This window comes from Phyllobates terribilis, unplaced genomic scaffold (assembly GCF_046119375.1).
Source record: "Phyllobates terribilis strain yellow unplaced genomic scaffold, ASM4611937v1 Scaffold_7__3_contigs__length_470593459, whole genome shotgun sequence".
Classification (NCBI taxonomy): domain Eukaryota; kingdom Metazoa; phylum Chordata; class Amphibia; order Anura; family Dendrobatidae; genus Phyllobates; species Phyllobates terribilis.
Window position 1 is genome coordinate 59527968 of NW_027362767.1, and position 20253 is coordinate 59548220.

The following is a 20253-nucleotide window of genomic DNA, read 5'->3' on the forward strand; positions in this document are numbered from 1 at the left end:
CCCACTACATATTTTATTTATATTTAATATGTATTTAAAGCAGCGGGTTTCGCTTCTGATTTACTCATCCATCTCGCGTTCCCGGCTCTCCCATGTAGCCTGTTATTTGTCCACATTAGGATGTCATCTCGTTTTACTTTGCCGTGCTGTCAGTGTGAATGAGGCCTGCTTCTTTTCAGTTTATAGTTTTATTATTTATTTATAATTCCACTATTCAGAGTTTATCTTCCTGTAGTGATCGGTTTTGTTTTTACTTACTTCGCCTGCATACTGGTGTTAGGACAGAGAGGAGAATATCTTTTTATATTGTGCTGCTCTTTTTCTTTCTGATTTATTTCCAAAATATGAGGTCCCAAAGATGTTACACTGTAAGCCCCTGTAGATGTGAACTGTCTCTTCTGAACTGGGAAACCCCAAAAAAAGTTATTTTACCATATGGTACAGTAATAATTAGCCACACAATCGCCATAGGTTTCTATAGTGTTTAGGAAAACAGCTTTAACATGTCTGTGCAAACATTCCTGGTGGGCTAGTGTAGTAAAATCCATGTGATATGGGAAAAAGTTGGGGTCAATGTAAGCATCCCTCTTGATCTAGGACAGTGCAGGGGTCTAAGGGGAACCTGTCATGTCCTCAAACCCTATTTACCTGCAGATAAAGGGTTAATCTACAGATTACTAGTCTGGCGCCCCTGAGGGTTCAGTCGCCACAGAGGTACTGCACCTCACCCAGAGGTGTGGTATCTCCTTCTCTCAGGTAAGGAGGGAGTGCTGCCCGGGACCCCACCACCTGCACTCAACACTACACTGCTCCAGGCCGGCTGGAAGGTCAAGAGGCAATGTGTTTTCCTGCTGAGCTCTGACCCTGGCTGGAGTGGGGGGAACCCAGAGGTAGGGGGAACCAGTAGTGGGGTGTGGGTGGAGGAAGCAGTTTAGTGGAGCAATTTGGTAGGAGTATAAAAATGGGAAGCCATCTTAGGGTGGCAGTTCAGTGAGAGGACAGTTCAGAAGAACAGTCTGGGAGAAGAATCTCAGTAGGAGCTCTGCCACACAATTAGGACCTAGTGTCAGAGGCCCAGGAGGGGAGCATGGAGTAGGCTCCGTTCTGTTGAAGGGATCCTAGGGGGTACGGCGAGTGCAGGACGGCACCCGTATGCCCCGAATCTGTCAGAAGACAGAGGGATCCTAGGCTGCAAGAAGGGGACCGGCCCCTGGCCCAGTCGTGTACTTCAAGTCTCGGCTGGAAAAACAGGGAGCTTCTGGCTTATATAGTCAGTTGCCGAAGCTGCATTCTAATCCTCAGGAGGGTCAAGCAGGTCCGGGAACTCCGACACACAGGAGGGACTTCACAGCACCCGAGTGGGATTAAGAGTGGGCAGCGCAGGGCAGGAGGGAGAAAGACCCAGCGTGAAGTCGGTCTAGCTAGGAACACAAGGAAGTGGGGTTCTGTCCGGTACTCCTAATCTGCCTGAGGAAGTGCTGAACCCCTACCTGGTGAACGCAGCACGACGTGGGAGGCTAGCACCCGTACAGTGCACCAGTGGAACTGTCATAAGAACTGTGAGTAAAGACTCGGATGACTGCACCGCACTGCCTCCGTCCATTCTTTATCTGCACCATCTTTCCCTCACGACACTACAACGCCCAGCGCAACCACCATTTTCCTACACAGCCCTGGAGCTAGCGCTACCTGTGGAGAGCCACACCATCCCTGCTGCCGTAACACCAGCTCCAGAGGACTACTCCGCAGCGGCGGCACCCCTTAGCTGCATTCCACAGGTGGCATCACAAACAGTTTCCCAAATCCACAATATCCCCCTTTTTACTGATTGCCCTGGGTCACGGACTGGGCCAGCCACCGTGATATCCCCCAGCAGCCAGAGGCCCGGCTGCCGAGTACCCCACGGCCCTGGGGGCGCGTCACTAGCGTTACAATGCTGTCCGGCCACATTACTGAAAGCGTGGCTACCGAGAGGAAATCAACTTTATTGCTCACGGGAGCTGCCAACTTTCAGTCATCCAGTCACACAGGAGTACCCAGCGCGGCTACAGTCACCACTCAAAGCTTTAAAAACTGCATCTGTAAGCACGCCCGGGCACTTTGACAACTTTCGGAGCACAGATGTGCTGCATAGCAATCTGCCGCTTCTTGCGTGCCTTTATGACCAAAAGCCAGTGAGTCCTGGGAGGAATAAAGTTAATTTTCTCCCTGTAGCTGCGCTTTCAATAAGGTGGCTAAAGAGCTCATGTAACACAATTAACCTGTAGAATTACCCTATATCTAAAGGTTAATAGTGTTTGGGGACATAAGTCTTTATCCTTGGTGGTCTAGGGTAAAAAGAGGCAATGCTTGCGTCCCTGGTGGTCTAGGTCAGTCTTGCATTCCTGGCCTGTTTACATCACTAGTGGTTTAGGACAGTCAACAGGTTCATGTCTGAGTTCTGAGTAGTCTAAGGTAAAAAGGGGTAATTATATCCTTGTAGTCTAGGGTAAAATGGGATCTGTTTGCATCCCTGGTGGTCTAGGAAATCAGTCAGTTAAATGTTTGTATCCTGGTGGTCTAGGATAGAAAATGGGCAAATTTTACCATCCCTGGGGGTCTAGAGATTCTCAACATGTGGGATGTGTATTGTACAGTAGATGCATTCCTGTTAGTCAGTGGGAAAATAGGGGCAACATTCACTTCCCTTGTGGTCTAGGAAAGTTAACTAGCTAATGTCTGCATTCTTGGTGGTCTAGGGCAGTGATGGCGAACCTTTTACAGACCGAGTGCCCAAACTGCAACCCAAAACCCACTTATTTATCGTCAAGTACCAACACGGCAAATTAACCTGAATACTGAGGTTTTAGTTTAGAAAAACAACTCATACAGAGAGCAAGTGAGGGGGTTAAGAGAGCAGGCGAGAGCAGCATAAAGTAGCCGCAGAAAGGAGCAGGGGTATGAGACTGCAGAAATAAAGAATGTGCTCACCCCCATCTTAGTATATGCCCCCAATCCTTGTATGTATGCTGCCCCCAATCCATGTATGTATGCTGCCCCCAATCCATGTATGTATGTGACGCGCCCCCTGGGCCGTGGGGTACTCGGTAGGCAGGCCGGTCCTGTATTGGGGAAGTCATGGTGGCAGTGACCCAGTCCGTGGCCCAGGGTGGTCAAATTAAGAACAGTAAGAGTCAATTTGGGGAAATAAAGATTTGGGAATAATGTTCGTGACGCCACCCATGGTATGCGGCTATATGGGGCCGCCGCTGCGGTGCAGATCCACTGGGGCTGATGGTGACGCAGCAGAGTTGGTTCAGCTCTCCACGGGTAGAGCTAAGCTCCAGGGCTGTATATAGTGGATTTTTGAGGTAGATGTTGCTGGTGTAGTACAAGGCAGGTGATGGAGCAGCAATTATTCAAGGACACAGTTGGGTGCAGTCTTCAGGTTTTACTCACAGTTATTAAGTTCTCCATGTTACAGTTACCGGTCTGTAACCGCCCACGTCGTCCTGTGTCCTTCGGGGAAGTGATCCACCCAACTCTCAGATATTTTGGAAGCACTTGAAAGGGTCCCCTTTCTTATGTACCTCTCCAGGTCGTCTCACTGCGCTGGCTCTTGCCTTCCTGCCCTGCGCCTCACACACAGTGTCCCAAGCCAGTGGCCGCGGGCCTTGTTGGGCGACGTCCTCTGAGTCCCCTTGGTTCTATATGGCCACCTTTTCAGCAATTGTGTGTGGAATGTGGTTACAGCACCTGAAATACTGAAACCTCCGGTTTGCTAGCTGTGCCCTAAAGTACTCCTCTAGGCTGGGGACGGTCCCCTACTGCGGCCTGATCCCTCCATGTCAGCGTGAATTCGGACGCACGGGTGGACTCCGCACTCGCTGTGCCCCTAGGATCCCCTCTATATCTGGAGCCTTTCCCACTGCTCCTGTCTTCTCTCCTCACTCTTCTCCTGGGCCTCTCTCACTAGGCCCCACTCCTCTGTTCTCCTGAGCAGGACTGAACTGAACTGCTCTTGAGCAGAACTCCCCTCAGAACTCCTTCTAGATCTTTCCACCCCTCTTTTTATACTCCTTTCTCAGTGCTCCCCTAAACTTCTTCCTCCACCCACACCCACTACATGGTTCCCTTTCTGTTGGTTCCCCCCCCTTCCAGCCAGGGACAGGGCTCAGCAGTGACAAAGTGCATCTTGCCCCGCCTGCTTGTCTGGAGTGGTGTAGTGTTGGATGTAGGTGTGTGGGTCCCGGGTAGTGCTCCCTCCTTACCCGAGAGTGGGGTAACACATCTCTGGCTGAGATGCAGTACCTCTGTGGCAACTGGACCCGCAGGGGCGCCACATTTGCTGCCCCCAATCCATGTATGTATGCTGCCCTCCCCCAATCGTTGTATATATGCTCCCCAATCCATGTATATATGATGCCCTCCCCCAATCCCTGTATATATGTGTGGCACCCTGCTGTTCACAGGTACCACAGGCCCAGGGTGCATGGATGGACTTCTCCACAAGAGGCCCTCACTACATACAAACACCTCAACCCTTCCACCTCATACCACCAGAGGGAGCCCGTTAGGGATATATATATGGAGGGTGGAGCCAGGCAGTTCAGTTCAGGCAGTCAGTCAGACAGAGTCAGAGAGTCTGAGAGCGTGCTGACGCTGAGAGCAGCGAAGACGCAGCACGTCTGCTGCTGAGTTCTGAGGGCCCCGAGTGTGGCTGACGGCAAAGAGGAGAGGAGAGAGGAGTTGAAGGGGCAGAGGAGCATCCTAGGCTCACCCCGAAGATACAAACCGGACACCGGGTCCGCGCCTACAGGGTCCTTTATACCCAGTATGGACCACCGGCATTCCAGTAGGACTACAAGTCCCTGGCAGACCTGAAGCTAGACCCATTACAGGACCAGGAACCACAAAGGCCCCGGCGACCAGGGATAGTGGTTGCCAGCAGAAGGTCCCACTACCAAGCGACAGGTGAAGGAACCGCACGACACATAAGCAAGGCCCAGTTGCAGGCTGGCCAGGAGCATACAGAGAGGCAGACACGGACCAGGAGGCCTTATACCCGCTCACTGGGGAGAAGTCCTGAAGTGCACCTGTAATAGTGGGGAAGGACGTAGCCTTCCCTTGGCGCTGAAGTAGTTAAAGGAAGTGTCCCTGTAGTTAGACCTCTCTGAACTGTTGGTAGGCCAAGCTAAGGGGTTAGCTTCAGTGGTCCAGTCAGTAGAGTAGAGGGGGAACTTAGTTCCCTGATCAAGCCTTGAGAGTTATAGAGCTTGTTCCTGGCATAATTCCTTGTGGGCTGCAGTACCTGTAATCAGCCACAAGATGCCACTGTCCTGGGTTCAGATGTCAGGATGAGTCTGCTATCAGTGTTACAGACAGTGATGGGGTTAATGCTGTGTGATGACAGTCCACAGAGGGTGGGCACTTTAGGAAAATCCCTGCTTAGTTTCCAGAAGCAGGAAGTGATGAGTAGTAAGAGATAAGACAGTGAACTGTACGGGCAGCCTGACTATATGGTGGCTGCTAGGGTAGATGGGAGCTCCATACCCTCAGACAGTGGGATCACCAGTGTAAAAGTCTCCCTACGCAAGAGTCCTGCTAGCCGGCCGGAGAAACTCAACAGAGGTATTGAGAATCCGGGGCACTTCTAGTCTGCATGAAGCAGAGGAAGATAAGTAGGACTCCAGGCTAAGACGTGGGGGAGATATTGGATCCGGAACACTGTTGGTATTGCTGAAGAGTCTCTTGGGCTAGAGATTAGAGTCACAGAAATGCTTCACTTAAAGAGGGAACCAGGGCTGAAGATGTTGCCAGCGCCTGTGAGAGATATAATAACCTGTCGGGCCTTATCCATTATATCTGCCTGTAAATACTGTACATATTCCTCTTCCCCAAGTAAAGTCCTTGTTATGGTTAAGAATCTCGTGTCCTCTGAATTTATTGCTGCCCTGGTCCCAGAAGAGAAATGCCTGGAGACAGCCGCGATCGGATGGTTTGAAGTAAGTGGAGAGCACCACATACACAGCCACACATCAGAGGGAGGACACGAATTGTCTGTAGGGTGCCAGAGCGAGAGGGGGCTACAGCTCGCCCACGACTACCTCGCTGGGGCACCTTACACACCCATCCTACTGAGTACCCTGGACCGTACCTGACATCCGCACCAGTAAAGGTATTGAAGCGAATCCCCTGTCTCTGTCAGTTACTCCTGCTGCGCCATCCCGCCTGCACTATAAGTCCCAGCATCACCACCATCAAACTCCACACTGCCCCGGGGGCCCGCTCTGCCTGTGGGGAGCAGAAACATCCCAGCTGCCATCCCATCACCCCCCGGAGGTCTGCAGCAGTGCTGGTAATCCTTACCAGTTACCACAGGTGGCGTCACAAACTATTTACTTTATTTTTATTTCTATCCAAGTTCCAATCCCCTTTTTCAAGAGTGACCCCAGGGTACGGGCCCAGGAGCCAACCACCGCGACATCCCCAAACCAGGCAAAGGCCCGGTTACCGAGTCGTCCCCATCCCCTGGGCGCGTCATATGCTCTCTCCAATCCATGTATGTATGCTGCCCCAAATCTATGTACAGTACAGACCAAAAGTTTGGACACACCTTCTCATTTAAAGATTTTTCTGTATTTTCATGACTATGAAAATTGTAGATTCACACTGAAGGCATCAAAACTATGAATTAACACATGTGGAATTATATACTTAACAAAAAAGTGTGAAACAACTGAAAATATGTCTTATATTCTAGGTTCTTCAAAGTAGTCACCTTTTGCTTTGCACACTCTTGGCATTCTCTTGATGAGCTTCAAGAGGTAGTCACCGGAAATGGTTTTCACTTCACATGCGTGCCCTGTCAGGTTTAATAAGTGGGATTTCTTGCCTTATAAATGGGGTTGGGACCATCAGTTGTGTTGTGCAGAAGTCTGGTGGATACACAGCTGATAGTCCTACTGAATAGACTGTTAGAATTTGTATTATGGCAAGAAAAAAGCAGCTAAGTAAAGAAAAATGAGCGGCCATCATTACTTTAAGAAATGAAGGTCAGTCATTGCGAAAAATTGGGAAAACTTTGAAAGTGTCCCCAAGTGCAGATGCAAAAACCATCAAGCACTACAAAGAAACTGGCTCACATGAGGACCGCCCCCGCATTCAATACATTGTACTGATCAGATTTCTCTTGCGAAAACTAGCGACTCCGCAAGACAAATTGACATGGTGCGGTCTAGAAAGACGCGCCACATGTCCATGTCCGCAGGTGAGCCGCAGGCACAGATGAACGCATAGTGGACATGCGATTTCTACAAATCCCATCCACTATGCTGTAACTATGCTGGGCCGTAGCATCTCCATACTGGGGATCCCAAAAGGGGGTGGACACCCAAAAGAGGGGAACTAGATCCACGTTTGGGGGGCGTTCCTAGAGCCCAGGAGGGATCTGAGTTGCTGCCCAAGGTCCCGCCCCATAACGTCGTATGTTGGAGATGTCATACCCCAGGTCACATAGCCACCTGTTGCCCCATGACCAACAAGCCAATGGACTGCAGCACAGAAAGGCGCTGTTCGTACATTGGTTATCCTGCCTGTAGTGCTGTTCCTCAGTCAGACGAGGGACTGCAGGCTTGCCTCATGTTGGTGAATGGAGTGCAAGTGACTGCCCTGTTAGACTCAGGAAGTTTGGTAACCCTTGTGAGGGCCACAATTCCTCATCGGCTGATTCCGGGGAAGGAGCTCAGCGTCCGTTGTATCCATAGGGACGCTAAGGACTACCCTGTGGCTCGAGTGGTCATAGACTCAAACTGTGGCGCCGAGTCCCACGAGGTGGGTGTAGTCAAAGACCTGTTGCACCCGGTATTAATAGAAACCTCATTGCAGGCCACCGGCGACGGGTTTCCTTTTTGTGTGCTTGTTGTGGATGAGGATGAGGCAGCGTTCCCGGAGGCCAATATCCCTGAGCTGGAGGTGTTCGGGGGAAACTTTGGAACCGCCCAACTCAGGGACTTAACTCTAAAAGGGGCATTTGGTAATGTCACTGTTCTGAATCGTGTTGCTCAAGAGCCGGGGACTGACACCCGATATCTGTACTTCGCTGTGAATAGGGAGTTGCTATATTGGGTCCCCAAGCTCAGAGGGGAGGTAATTGAGCAGTTACTAGTGCTAGGGCCATACAGACGCAGGGTGTTAGATATGGTCCATACACATGTCTTAGGTGGGCATCTGAGGGTAGAAAAAACCCAGGAAAGGATCCTCCAGAGGTTCTACTGCCCCGGTTGTCACAGAGAGATCATTAATTATTGCAGGTCCTGTCCCACTTGTCAGCTGACCTCCCCTGTGGCTCACTTCTGCAGCCCCTTAGTGCCACTACCCATCATTGAGGTCCCATTCGATCGCATCGCCATGGATCTAGTGGGGCCCCTGGCCAAGTCCGCCAGGGGTCATCAGTACATCCTGGTGGTACTGGATTATGCTACCTGGTACCCGGAGGATGTACCACTACGAAACTCCTTTGCCAAGTGCATAGCCCGGGAGCTGGTCCACATCTTTTCGAGAATGGGGTTGTCTAAAGAGATCCTAACGAACCAAGAGACCCGATTTATGTCAAGGGTGATGAGGGAGTTGTGCAATACCCTGTAAATCACACAACTCGGGACCTCAATCTACCACCCACAGACAGACGGCTTGGTGGAAAGGTTTAATAAAACCTTGAAGGCGATGTTGAAGAAGGTCATAGAGAAAGACTGCTGGGACTGGGACTGTCTACTGCTGTACATTCTGTTCTCCATTAGAGAAGTCCCACAGGCCTCTACTTCTCCCAATTTGAGCTTTTATATGGCCAGACTCCTGGACGTATCTGGGAGGCGGGGTCTACACCCTATAGGAGTATAATCGAACATGTGGCCCAGATGCAAGAGAGGATTGCAGAGGTGAAGCCCAATGTGAAAGAACACCTCCTCAAAGCACAAGAGGCACAGTTGAGGGTGTACAATAGATTGGTGAGGGTGAGACACTTCAACCCTGGGGATCGGGCACTGGTACCGGTACCTATGATGGAGAGCAAATTCCTGGCCAAGTGGCAGGGCCCCTATGAAGTAGTAGAAAAGGTTGGCGATGTCAACTATAGAGTCCACTAACCAGGGTGAAGGAAGCCCTACCAGGTGTACCACGTCAACCTGATTAAGCCTTGGCGAGATAGGGAGCCCATGGAAGTTCAATGTTTGGTGGCGACGACTGAAGCCGATGTGGAGGAAGTCAAGGTGGCAGAGTCACTGTCATGTGCACAGAAGCAACAGTGCCGAGAGTTGCTACATCAGAACAGAGATCTGTTTTCCCAACTACCAGGTTGTACCCAGATCATAGAGCATGAGGTCCTTACAGAACCTCATGTCCGGGTAAACCTGAAGCCGTATCGGATTACAGGAGCCGGCCGAGAGGTGATCTCAAAGGAAGTGAAGTGGATGCTGAGCCTGGGAGTCATTGAGGAGTCCAAGAGTTTCTGGTCCAGTCCCATAGTCTTCGTGTCGAAACCAGATGGAGAATGACAGTTTTGCAATGACTATAGGAAACTCAATGAGGTCTCAAAGTTCGACACCTATCCAATGCCCAAGGTAGATGAACGGTGTGATGAAAGCCGGCCGGTGGGTGCAGCTCTCTGGCGCCCCCTTACCTCTCAGGTCAGTCAAGGTACTGCACCTAGAGAAAGTAGTGCCAGGAAGCTGCAACCAGCGCAGGGAACACGGTAGAGTGTTAACCCTTCAACGTCACTAAACCGTAACGTCACTACACAGCACAACTCGCTAGCGCCCTCTTAGCCTCAGGTCAGTCAAGGAACTGCACCTAGGATAAGCAGTCGCCAGAGAGACTGTCCTGTAACCTACTGGGTATCGGGGCCCTCTGTAGTGAGGGCGGTATATATATCTTCCTTGGCCGCGCCAGGAATATATATATCTGAACCTCCGACCGTCACTACCAGCCTTCCCCAACCCCCAGTTGGTATGCTGCCACCAGTCCCTATTTTAGATATACGCCCAGTCCGTGAATGGGCCTATATCGGGTCAGGAACCAACCCTGGGTAGCGTTTTTGGCTTGAGCCGAGCTCACACGGACGTGCGTTCGTTATGCAGAATAAAAGGCAGGCCCACAATTACTTGAGGTAATTGATTATAATAATACACTAGATACACGATATACAACTAAATATACACAGGTATAAGGTCAGGCTAAACTATACAACAATGGAATACAACACACAGAATCACCACAGCATATCAGTTACCGGTTTCTTGCTTTTCTTGTGACGCAGGGAGAGGATTCTGCGGTCGCAGGCACGGTTCTTTGTTACAGGCTGAGGCCTACCACCGCATGGTCAAACTGCTCCTCCCCTTGGTGGCCTCAGCTGGTGCTCAGATGTTCAGCACCCCACTCTTGGGTCAAGACTGATGGATCTCTTGTCTGTCCTGCTATCTTACCTGCCCCGTCCCGCCCACTGCTGGTGAGGTCAGCTGGCTCAGTCTCCACCCTCAGGTCTAACTTCGATCAGAAGCCCAAATTCTACGGAACCCAATAACTTCTTCTGGGATGGTCTCATGATACCCCCAGGGGTTCCCATGGATTCGGGCCGCCGTAACCGACCTTTTGATATCAATTATGATACCATACGGTCCTCAGGAATGGCTCAGCGCTATATCTTGGCTTCCAGAGCACGTACCAACGTCTTCCGCGGAGGCTTGTGTGCGCAATGGCTCCGGGACGCCGTGATATTTTTTATTGGCCCATCCCACGCAACATGCGTGTACTATTCATGTTTCTATATCTTATGCCTCCATGCTTGTGACAGACAAAGAAACTAGTCCTATGGGACAAATGGTCAGTTACAGATGGAGGAAGCACCCCCCCCTGCTGGCTGTGTTTCCTCTCGAAGTCTTTGAAGCTCCTAGCATTCAAGTGTTAAGTAGGCCCTGGGGCTTCTTATCTCACAGGAGCCTGGATGGGGGGAAACTTTCTAGTTGACGTTTTAACAGAAGGTCCCAAGGGTGGGGGCTGCTGAAGTGTGGCCATCCCTGGATATGATTTATCATTACCAAGATGGCGGCTACGGGTTCAACACAAACGGATTGAAAGGTTAGGACCGGCCAGCTACATTACCATCCTTGACCTCACAAAAGGGTATTGACAATTTCCTATGTCCCAAGACGCCAAGGAGAAGACTGCATTTTCAGTGCCAGACAGATGCTTCCAGTACACAAGGATGCCGTTTGGGTTACAAGGAGCACCAGTCACCTTCCAGAGAGCCATGGACCGGATTCTAGCTCCTCACAAGAAGTACGCAGAGGCCTACCTGGATGATATCGTGATCTACAGTCAGGATTGGGGAAGCCATCTGAGCAAAGTCCAGGCTATACTTGATTCTCTACGAAAGGCGGGGTTTTCCATGAACCTGAAGAAATGTACCATGGACATGGAGGAAGCCAAATACTTGGGCTATGTCATAGGCAGAGGCGTAATAAAGCCCCAAATAAATAAAGTGGACGCGATCCGCGGGTGACCACAACCTCTCTCAAAAAAGCAGGTCAGAGCGTTCCTGGGCATCGTGGGCTTCTACCGCCGGTTCATACCTAACTTCGCCATGACAGCCGCCCCTTTGACAGACCTCCTTAAAGGGACAAAATCAGCTATGGCTAAGTGGTCTCTAGAAACTGAGACTGCCTTCCAGGAACTCAAGCAAGCCCTGTGTAAACAACCAGTGTTGGTGGCATCAGATTTCTCGAAGGAGTTTGTGGTCCAGACGGACGCATCAGATGTCGGGTTGGGGGCTGCCCTATCACAAGAGATTAATGGGGAAGAACACCCCATAATGTATTTAAGCCGAAAGCTGACATCTTGTGAAAAGAATTACTCCATAGTGGAGCAGGAATATTTGGCCATCAAGTGGGCATTGGACACCCTGAGATACTACCTCTTAGGCCGGAAGTTCAGGATGGTGTCAGACCATGCCCCACTCAGATGGATGCGCGAGAAGAAGGGGAACAACGCCTGAGTGTCCAGGTGGTTCCTAGCCCTTCAGGATTTCAACTTACATGTAGAGCATAGGCCCGGGAAACTGCATGGCAATGCTGACGCATTGTCAAGAGTCCACTGTTTGCTAGTGGAAGGTGCCAAGCCCCCTGGCTTTGGGCAGAGGGGGAGGTATATAAGATGGCCGCTGGACAGGTCCTTAATGGGAGATATGTATCACCAAGATTGGTAGCTTCGAAGATGTGAAACCGGAAAAGTATACTCCAGCACGTATAGGGCTGAGAGGGGAAATAAAGCATATCAGGGACGGTTTTTACGAGCAGTCATAAAACATGGGTGGGAGTTGCTGCTCACATATCCCCACCACGGGGCATGGTTTGTTGTAAACAAAATGGAGGCCAAGTGTCTCATTTGGGGTCTGTGTCTGGAGACGTATGGCTCTCCAGTGACCTGTAGCAGGCGAACCCGCACCATTGCATTGACATTTTGGTTTGTGTTTTACCTTTGTGCCGAAAAAGGCTGTCTTTTTGTTTGCCTATGCTAAGCGGTTTATGAAGTCCGAATAAACCTGCCTGAACATTTGTATGAAAACGTTTCCTGTTCCTCCCTGAACCGCGGCTGAGTGAGTACCAAACCCCTACAATATATATATACATTGATAGATACATACACAAAATCAGATTTATATATACATATATATAAATAAATATGTGAGTGATATATTTATTCTGTGCATTTATTTTATTATTAAAATAAATATATTTAAAAAAAATTTGCGTAGGGTCCCCTGTAATTTTATAGTCTAGCAGAGGTTAAGCAGACAGCTGGGGCAGATGTTTGAAGCCTGGGAAGGGGGTAATATCCAAGGAGCTTTCCAGGCTACTAATATCAGCCCCCAGCTGAATACTTAGCCTTTACTGGCTATTAAAATGGGGAACCCCCCAAAAAAATTATGTGGGGTCCCCCTATTTTAACAGCTAGTAAAGGCTATGCAGACAACTGGGGACTGATATTAATAGCCTATGAAGGGGCCATGAATATTGGCCCCTTCGAAAGCTAGAAACAGCAGCCCTCAGCCGCCCCAGAAATGGTGCATCCATAAGATGCGTCAATTCTGGCACTTAGCCTCGCTCTGCCCATTGCCCTGTGGTGGTGACAAGTGGAGTCATAGAGCTGGGGTTGATGTCAGCTTATAATGCCAGTTGACATCAAGCCCAGGTTAGTAATGGAGAGGCGTCTACTGTATAAGACACCCCCATTACTAACCACATAGTGGAAGTCAAATGTAATATAAATACACCCACACTGTGAATGAAATAAACACAGACACCTTTTAATGTTCTAAATTAAACTCTACTTACCATCACGCTCATTTCACCTGAATCCATTGTCACCTGCAATAAAAGTAAAATAATAAACCAACCTCATCCTCACCTTTCTGACGTGAAGAACAGAATCCATGTGTCCCGCGATGGCTCCAGCTCTGCTGGAGATGAGCTGAGTTCATGTTGCATGAACTCAGTTCACTTCATTGACGTCACCGCGAGTGTGGGAAAGTCCTCACGCTTGCCGTGCCAGCAAATAACGAGAGTTTTTCCCACTCTCATAACATAAACTCAGCTCATCTTGATGCCGTGACAGCGAGTCACTGAGGAGCGCAAGCATTCTTACACTCTTCAATGTCTCTGCAAGATGGCAGGCTGGATTGTCACGTCCAGCTACGATCCAGCCTGCCTTCTCCGCTACAGAAATTGACATGCTGCGGGTGAGTTTACACAGCGTGAAAAACAAGAACAATGGGCATGGGATTTCTTATAAATAAAATGAAGAATTAAATGAAAAAATGGCGTGGGCTCCCGCGTCATAACCAGCAGAGGGAAAGCCGACCGCTGGGGGGCTGATGTTACTAGCCGGGGAAGGGGCCATTAACCAAAGAGCTTCCCTGGCTATTATTAACAGCTCACTGCTGTTTACTTACCCTTTGTTGGCTAAATTACAAGGGGACCCCAGAAAAAAGATTGACATAGGGTCCCCCTATATAATCTAACCAGCAAAGGCTAAACAGACAGCTGTAAGCTGATATTAGTAGCCAGAAAAGGGACCATGGATCCTGGCCCCCTCCGAGGTTAATAACATCAGCCCTCAGCAAACCCAGAAACAGCGCATCCATAAGATGCGCCAAATCTGGCGCTTAGACTCGCTCTTCCCACTGCGGTGGGGAATGGGGTAATAGGGTTGGGGTTCACGTCAGCCTTGTATTTGTGGATGACGTGAAGCCCAGGTTAGTAATGGAGGGGTGTCTATAAGATGCCCCCATTACTAACCGCGTAGTAAACGTTTACGACGCTTTTTTAATAAAGGCACGGCCAGAATAAAGTCTTTTATTGATATAAAATGACACATGGTTTTAATATTTTTTTTATTATTCTGCTAGTCCCCGAATCCCTCATCTCCTGAAAAAAAACAAAAATGAAAACAACCATATCCCTCACCTGTTCGCCATCATGACGTAATCCACATTGTCCCACGGCGATCCGGGTCACTTCTACAGCAGGGACATCAGCAATCACTTATGTGACTGCTGTAGAAGGCAGCACTGTACACTGACAGGAGTGTAATCACTCCTGTCAGTGTATAGTGCTGCTTCAGGGGTAAGGTCACTTGAGTTCAAACAGCTCATGATCATCTGAGAGCTCAAGTGATCTCACTTACATTAGTGCTGTGTGGGAAAATTCCCACACTGCACTAATGCTGTAAGTCAGGTCCCGGAGCTCTCTGCTGATTATCAGCTGTTTGAACTCTGGTGACCCCAGCAGCTTCTCGCGATACACTGTGGGAGCCTAGCTCCTGTCAGTGTATCACTGGCTGCCGGATAGGATGGTCACATCTCTGGATTTGGCCGTGCTATTACTGAGATCGTCGTGGGACACTCGGTATATGGACATACCTTTTGCTCTAAAGGAGTTTATATCTGTATCTCAGGTTGTCTAAAACTGTAAATGTCTGGGTGCCTGGTGGGCAAGGGTTATGAAAGAATTTACATCATTCTTCCTGGTAACCAGCTGTAAATGCTATATATAGCTGTATATAAGGAAGGGGCAGCTTCATTATACGAAATACAATTCATAGCAATCCGTTCAAGGCTCATATTCTAAAACATTTCATAAAGTTCTATGTATTTTCTTACTTTATTTTTGTAAGTGAAACATGGATAACACATTGTATGCTGACAGCAGAGAACAATATACATGCACCGTAAATTAAACCTAAAGCTGTCTCTGTGACAGACAGCAGATATCCGTCCTTTCAGTGCTTAAAGGGATTTATGTGTTATACATCTTGTATGCTAAAATTCAGATTAGTGAATGTAAGGGAGAGGGAATGAAGTATCTGACATGTCTCCATCCATCTGGATCTATAATGTGCGGGGAATCTCGGGACAACAGGAAATCAGCGGGGAAATGATGAAATTAACATAATCTCACTTGATGTGGTGGTGGCATAAATATACATTTACTTTGTATCTGGAATTAAGATGGAGAATCATTAGCATGTGATGTAGAGTCTATCTATCTATCTATCTATCTATCTATCTATCTATCCCATATCTATCTATCTATCTCATATCTATCTATCTATCTATCTATCTATCTATCTATCTATCTATCTATCTATCTATCTATCCCATATCTATCTATCCATCTATCTCATATCTATCTATCTATCTATCTATCTATCTATCCCATATCTATCTATCTATCTATCTATCTATCTATCTATCTATCTATCTATCTATCTATCTATCTACAGTATCTATCTATCTATCTGTCTAATATCTATCTCATATATCTGTCCATCCCATATCTATTTATCTATCTATCTATCCATTCATCCATCTCATATCTATCTATCAAATTCAAATAAGCTTTATTGGCAGGACAAAATAAACACTAGTTTTGCCAAAGCACGTGTACAGTAGGGGATAGGGATAGGGACTGTGGGGATCATGGGTAGGGACTGTGGGGATGATGGATGGGACACACCCAGGGTGGGAGCTGTGGAAATGCATGGTATATCACAGTTCTCTTTCTCGCAGTCTATGGCATGCTTTTGCATACAGGGTTGCTATCTCCACCGTGCTCTCTTCTTTCCCCAGCAGGATAAATGTTTTCTCTTCCTCATTCATGGAGTTGAAATCCGGAAATAAACATAGACTCCTGAAGTGAGTGTCCCTCACTGCTGAGTATTTGCTGCAGTGCAGCAGGAAGTGGGTCTCATCCTCCAGGGCCTCCAGATTGCAGTGTGGGCAGAGTCTGTCCTCCCTGGGCTTGTAGCTCTGTCTGTGCTGGCCAGATTTGATGGCCAGATTGTGGGCACTGAGGCTATACCGGCTCAGGATCTGGCGGTCTCTGGGATTCGAGAGTTTCTCCAGATATGGAGCCAGTTTGTAGTCTCTCTGTAGACTCATGTGCATGTTTAGTTTCTGTGAGGTGCTGTATCGTTCCTCCAGTCACTGACATTCCTCTCTTGGCCCTAGTCTACCATCTCCTGATTCTGACTTTTGTCAGGCTGCTGTGATTGGTGTTTTGGTCCGGTTGTGTTTGGGTGTGCTGTTCCTGGGGTCCTGTTCAGGTGGAAAACCTATATGTACCAGGGCTTTATGGTGATGGGAGCTTGGATTGCTACTATGTAGGTGAGCCCAGAATGACAGCGCCCGCTTCACAATTGCTAGGTGTAGAGGGAATCTGCCCAGCTCAGCCCAACAGGCATTGTTGGTGGTGCTCCGATAGACCTAGAGAAGGTGCTTACAGAATGCCAGGTGGAATATTCTGTTGGGCTGGAATCCCGCCTTGACCAGTCTGGGTATGCGTGAGGACCCCAGACTTTACTGCCGTACAGAAGGATCAGGGAGATGATGGCATCGAAGATTTTTAGCCAGACCCTCACTGATAGCTTCAGATTGTAGAGTTTCCTTTTGCTGGCATAGAAGGTTTTGCATGTTGGATCCTTCAGGGTCTCTATGGCTTGTTTGAAGCTATCTGACTGGTGAATTTCAAGGCCCAGGTAGGTGTATTTTTCCATTTTTGTAAGAGTACAGTTGTTCAATGCAAATGAAGAGTGCTGGTGTGATCTTGGCTTTCTCCTCTGGAACACCATGATGTTGGTTTTCTTTGGGTTGATTGGTAGTGTCCATGTGGAGCTGAATTTCTCCAAGATTTTCAGGTTGTCTTGGAGGCTTTACTCTGTTGGAGACAGCAACAGTAGGTCATCTGCATACTGCAAGAATTTCACCTGAGCATCATGGAGTGTGAGACCTGGTGTCATTTAGGATTCCAGAGCAGTGGCCAGCTCATTGATGTAAATGTTGAAGAGTGTTGGACTTAGGCTGGAGCCCTGTCTGAGTCTACGGCTCTGCTGGAAATCAGCCATTCCTCTACCGTTCACACGCATGCTGCAGCAGTTCTTGGCTTTTGATGACATCATAGGTCTTTCCTCCTATCCCACACTCAAGCAGTTTCAGGAACAGGCCCGGGTACCATACTGAGTCGAAGGCCTTTTTAAAGTCTACAAAACAGGCATTCTTTGTGTTATGGATGTGGCTCTGAATGAGGCTGTGCAGGGTGTAGATTTGGTCAGTAGTGCGGTGGTTGGGCATGAACCCTGCTTAGCTTTTGCTGAGGATTTGGTGCTTGGTGAGGAAACTGAGGAACCTCTTGTTCAGGATGCTGTTGAACAGTTTTCCCAGGTTGCTGCTGACACATATGCCTCTGTAGTTGGCAGGGTCAAACCTGTCCCCACTCTTGAGAATGGGTGTGATGAGGACTTGGCTCCAGGTAATAGGGAAATAGCCTAGCCAGCACTCAGCAGAATAATGAACAGTTTAACCATTGCTGCCTGTATTTCTGGTGGACTGTACTTCAGCATTTCTGGTGGGATTCCATCTAGGCCACTGTTTTTTTCTACACCTTATGGAAGACATTGTCTCTGTAACTTCCTGTAATGTGATTGGTGTATCCAGAGAGTTTTGGACATTTTTGACTTTTTCCTCCATTGCCTTTAGTTTTGCTGTCATGTTTTTCTGTTCTTGGCTTAGTCCTTCCTTCAGGATGTCTTTATAGAGGTCTCTGAAGTATTGGAGCCAGATGTTGCCATTTTGGGTTTGGATGTTGTTTTTCTTGCTTCTATCTATCTACAGTGCCTTTAAAAAGTATTCATGCTGACGCGCCCCCTGGGCCGTGGGGTACTCGGTGCCGGGCCGGTCGTTGCTAGGGGAGATGTCACAGTGGCGGTGACCCGGTCCGTGACTCAGGGCGGTCAATCAAAAGGGGAAATTTTATTTACAGGGGATTTATAGTTTTTATATACAGTTCGTGACACCACCTGTGGTATGCGGCTAAAGGGAGCCGCCGCTGCGGAGCAGGTCCTCTGGAGCTGGTGTGAATGCAGCAGAGTTGGTTTAGCTCTCCACAGGTAGAGCTTAGCTCCAGGGCAGGGTAGATGTTGTTGTTATGAAGTAGCACTCGTGGTGCAGTGTAGTGCAGGGAGTGATGGCGCAGCAGCAATAACTGACAGAGACGGTGGGGTGCATTCTTCAAGGTTTTACTCACGATTTTCAGACTCCAAGTTACCAGGGCCAGGGTAACCTCCCACGTCGTCCTGTGCTTACTCAGGGAGGGGTTCAGCCAACCCTCTGGTACCTCCAGAGTACATAGCGGGACCCCCTTCTGTGTGTTCCTTCTGGCCGTCTTCCTGCACCTCACAGCTAGTGTCCCAATCCAGCGACCGCGGACCTTGTCGGGCGACATCTTCTCTGTCCCCCGGGTCCTCTATGGCTACCTTCTTGGTGAGACAGATTTGGATTGTGGCTGCAGTACCTGAAATACTACAGCCTCCAGTTTATTAGTTGAGACTTGAAGAACTCTGCTAGTTTAGGGACCGGTCCCCTCTGTGCGACCTGACCCCTCCACCGCCTGGCAGATTCGGGCGTACGGGTGGCCTCCAGCACTTCCCGTACCCCTGGGGTCCCTTCCATGTTCCTGGAACCTTGCCTGCTTCTCTCCTCCTCAGTCTGTCCTGGGCCTCTCCTCAGGCCCTCCTCCTGAGCAGAGCTCCTGCTCCTCTCACTGTCCTCCTCTGACTGACCTGTTCTTTCAAGATGGCTTCCCAATTTATATCACTTCTTCCAATGCTCCCCTAATTTACTTCCTCCAACCACACCCACTACATGGTTCCCCCTATTTTGGTTCCCCCCACTCCAGCCAGAGACAGGGCTCAGCAGGAAGCGTGACACATCTTGCCCTTCCAGCTGGTCTGGAGTAGTGTAGTGTTGGATGCAGGTGTTAGGGTCCCGGGCTGTACTCCTTCCTTACCTGAGAGTGAGATACCACACCTTTTGATGAGATGCAGTACCTCTGTGGCGACCGAACCCTCAGGGCTGCCACAATGCCACATGATCTTTTCTACATTTTTTCACGTTACACCCACAAAGTTAAATGTTTTATTTGGGGATTTTATGTGATACCAACTCAAAGTATTTGTGAAGTGTAAAGGAAATTATACTTCGTTTTCTAAATATTTAAAAAATATAAATTTGAAAATTGTGAGGTCCATTTGTATTCAGTCCCCCTTAGTCAATACTTTGTAGGACCACCTTTCACTGTAATTACTGCTGTGAGTCTTTTGTAGGATGTCTCCACAAGCTTTGCACATCTATAGGCTGACATTTTTGCCCCTTTTTCTTTGCGCACTCGCTCTCGCTCAGTGAGATTGGATGGAGACATCTGTTAACAGCAATTTTCAAGTCTTGTCACAGATTCTCAATGGGATTTAGTTCTGGACTGTGACTGGGCCATTCACACACATGAATATGCTTTGATCTAAACCATCCATTGTAGCTCTGGCAGTATGTCTAGGGTCGTTGTCCTGCTAGAAGGTGAACCTATGCCCCAGTCTCAATTCTTTTGCAACCTCTAACAGGTTTTCCTCCAGGATTGCCCTGTATTTAGCTCCATCCATCTTCCAATAAACTCTGACTAGCTTCCCTGTCCCTGTTGAAGAAAAGCCTCCCCACAGCATGATGTTGCCACCACTATGTGTGACTGTGGGGATGGTGTTTTCATGGTGATGTGCAGTGTTAGTTTTCCACCACATATAGCGTTTTGCAATTAGCCCAAAAATTTCTATTTTGGTCTTATCTGACCAGAACCCCTTCTTCCACATGCTTGCTGTGTCCCCTACATGACTTTTTGC